This window comes from Lathyrus oleraceus, chromosome 3 (assembly GCF_024323335.1).
Source record: "Lathyrus oleraceus cultivar Zhongwan6 chromosome 3, CAAS_Psat_ZW6_1.0, whole genome shotgun sequence".
Lineage (NCBI taxonomy): Eukaryota > Viridiplantae > Streptophyta > Magnoliopsida > Fabales > Fabaceae > Lathyrus > Lathyrus oleraceus.
In genome coordinates this window covers 450,612,714-450,616,362 of record NC_066581.1, presented here as the reverse complement: position 1 = coordinate 450,616,362, position 3,649 = coordinate 450,612,714, and the positions used below count along the sequence as shown (strand labels likewise).

General features: G+C 40.5%; 1 non-coding gene across 1 annotated transcript; it reads right to left on the bottom strand.

Moving 5' to 3' along the window:
- Positions 1-2,049: 2,049 nt before the first annotated feature.
- On the bottom strand, positions 2,050-2,156 carry LOC127134207 (small nucleolar RNA R71). Its single transcript, XR_007807962.1, has one exon. It is a non-coding gene; the product is annotated as a small nucleolar RNA R71 (small nucleolar RNA).
- Between the last annotated feature and the right edge of the window lie 1,493 nt (positions 2,157-3,649).

Below are 3,649 nucleotides of genomic sequence, written 5' to 3'. Positions count from 1 at the left end.
TGTTTTCAGGTTTTTATAATAATCGGAGCTTGAATCGGGAAAAGGAGCGAAAAAGGAGTGAAAACGGGCGAAAACCTAGAAATTCAGCGTTTTGCACTTACGGCACCCACCGTGGCGGGCGCCATGGGGTTAGCCATGACGTGGCCACGTCTCAAGACCACTCCTCAACCGCCAAGACCCACGATCCCCACTCCATCATCCCCTGTAGGGACCATGGCGGGCGCCATAGGCCTGTGGCGGGCGCCACAAGGCCAAAATCAGTAACCTCCACTTTTTAGTGGAGGGGCGTCCCTGTCATTTCATGCTTTCAGTTTTTACTATAAATAGGACCTTAGATTTTCGTTTTTCTTCATCCAGAATTAGAATTCTCTAGGCATATATCAGTTATAAAGCAGTTGCCATTCCACATCGGGGTGCCTCTGCAATCGAGTGATCGAGTCTGTAATCTGTCTGTGGTTCGAGTTTTGGAGCACTCTGGAGGAAGTTAATCCTGCCGCCATTTTAATTCAAGTTCGTATTTTACTTTTATTTATTTCCTGCACTCGCACATTTACGTTGTTTATTTCCTGCACTCGCACTTTACTTTGTTTATTTCCTGCACTCGCACATTTACGTTGTTTATTTCCTACACTCGCACATTTACGTTGTTTATTTCCTGCACTCGCACATTTACGTTGTTTATTTCCTGCACTCGCACTTTACTTTGTTTATTATCCGCACTCGCTTTAAATTACTTTTATGAAAAACTATAAAAAAGAATATTTACTTTATCATGTCTAAGTAATTCTATAAAGGTTAGAATGTAAGGATCGTAATTAAACCAGTAATCAGTATAATTGTTCGTGGAAACACCTAAGGGCTATTTTATCTTTCAATTCAAGTAATTGTTTTTAACTATTTCAAAAACAGCCAAAAGCGCTTTGTCTAGTTTACTAGGAGATTTTAGATTAAAAAGAAAAGAGATTTTAAAACGATTTTCGGACGCGTTAGGAAGTTTAAACTCTGGTTCGTAAGAACCTCTTTTTGCTAAGAAGTCCAGGTTAAAATACTTTTCAACTTAGTTAAGATACTATATTTCTTAAAAATAGGTTTACTACTCTAACGCAGTACGCACCTTTTTATCCGTGACAATAGGAGGGGTTGATTAGAGAGTACAACTCGGTTCTGAATACGCGAAAGCGACAGTTCCTGTTAAATTAGTTCTTTTCAAAGGAGAAAACATTGCCCATAAGTAGTTCCACTAACAAGTACTGGATTATCATTGATTGCGTGAATTACATTCGAGCCTGTCTTTATTTATTATTTAAAATTATAATTTTATTTACCATTGCACCCTTATTAAAACCCTTAAAAATAGTTGCCTTAGATACACACCATAACAACAGGTTTGATAGATTGACACTTGGTCTCTGTGGATTCGATAATCTTTTATATTACTTTGACGTGATTCGTACACTTGCGAAAAACACGCATCAAGTTTTTGGCGCCGTTGCCGGGGACCAATTTCGTCAAATTTCATTACCCTGTAGTTATACCGTTTAGACTAAGGTTGTTACCCACCGGTCAATGCGAAAGACTCGCAGTGCCGGAAGTTTAGTAGACCCTCTAGCTGAACCTGAACGTTACGCTCGCGCACGTTTATTTTTCCATAGGAATAGGATAGCTATGGCCGAAGAACAAAACCGAAGACCTCTTAAGGACTTCGCCCAACCATCAAACGAGGAACCTAGTTCCAGTATAGTAAACCCCGTTATCCCAGCCAATAATTTTGAACTTAAACCATCCCTGCTGCAATTAGTGCAACAGAGACAATTCTCAGGTCTCGCTACTGATAACCCAAACCAACATTTAAAAAACTTTCTTCAGTTAGCAGACACCTTTAAAACCAATGGAGCTTCTCCTGAGGCGATACGCTTAAGATTATTTCCCTTTTCCCTCAGAGATAAAGCTCTATCATGGTTAGATTCCCTTCCACCCAATTCAATAACAACTTGGGATGACCTTAGGAAAGTTTTTCTTGCTAGATATTTTCCCCCAAGTAAGACCGCTCTTCTTCGAAACCTTATAACTAGATTTACCCAACTCCAAGGAGAGTCGTTGTTCGAAGCCTGGGAGAGATATAAAGAACTATTAAGAGCATGCCCACACCATGGCTTAGAGAATTGGCTAATCATCCAAACCTTCTATAATGGACTTCATTATAACACTAAGATGACCATCGACGCTGCCGCTGGTGGCGCACTGATGAATAAACCTTACCCTGAAGCTAGTGCCCTTATCGAGGATATGGCCCAAAACCATCAATCATGGGGAGTAGAACGAGCGACAGTGGAAAAGAAGGAAGCCCAAGGAGGAATACATGAGCTAAGCTCTATAGATATGATGCAGGCTAAAATGGACGCGTTGGCCCTTAGAGTCGAACATATGTGTACAACTCCGAATACTGTAGCCGCAGTTTCGCCGAATTGTGAGATATGTGGAACGCAAGGACACCAATCCGCCGAATGCAATCTGTTAAATGAAACCAACACTGCGCAAGTGAACTATACCCAAGGGAACCCATTTTCTAACACATATAACCCTGGATGGAGGAATCACCCAAACTTCTCCTACAAAAATAATAACCCTATTCAAAATACCGCACCTCCGAGACAACAAGGTTACCAAGCCCCTAGAACAAATCAACCTATGCAACCTGTACCGCCAAACCCGAGCTTTGAAGAAATTGTAAAAGATTTCATCGTTGCTCAAAAACAGAAAAACAAAGAGTTCATGAACCAAAGCGTCCATGTTAACGAACTAATTACCCAGTTAGGAACCAAGGTTGATCAAATCATTACTCATAATAAGATGCTTGAAACCCAGATCTCTCAGGTAGCGTTAAACCAAGCCCCACAGACTACCCCTGGAGGACAGTTCCCTGGACAACCTCAACAAAACCCGAAAGGACAAGCTAATGCCATTACTCTACGAAGTGGAACCGCTTATAAGGAGCCTTTAAACCCTAGATTAAGTGAGCCTGAAACTTCTGAGAGGAGTGAGGAAAAGGAACCAGAGAAGCCTGAAACCCCGGAAAGTCAAGAAAAAGGAGAAGAACCTAAAAATAAAACCTATGTACCACCACCGCCATACAAACCACCAATACCATACCCTCAAAGATTAAAGAAAACCCAAATCGATAATCAATATCAAAAATTCGTTAAGGTTATAGAAAAACTTCACGTAGAAATCCCCTTTACAGAAGCCATCACCCAAATACCTTCTTATGCTAAGTTTCTCAAAGACATACTTACGAATAAACGTAGACTTGAAGATCCGAAACCCGTGGAATGTAATTCTATTTCCGAAGATAGGTTAGCAAAGAAAGATAAAGATCCCGGAAATTTTTCCATTCCTTATATTTTAGGGAATCATGTCATCGAAAAAGCTTTTCTAGACTTAGGAGCTAGTGTGAGCTTAATGCCTTTAGCAGTTTGTGAGAGATTAAACTTAGGAGAATTACAACCTACTAAGATGTCGCTTCAATTAGCCGATAGATCCGTTAAATACCCTATAGGCATACTTGAAGACGTCCCTATTAGGGTGGGTCAGTTGTTTATACCTACTGATTTTGTTGTCATGGACATTAAAGAAGATGACGACATACCAA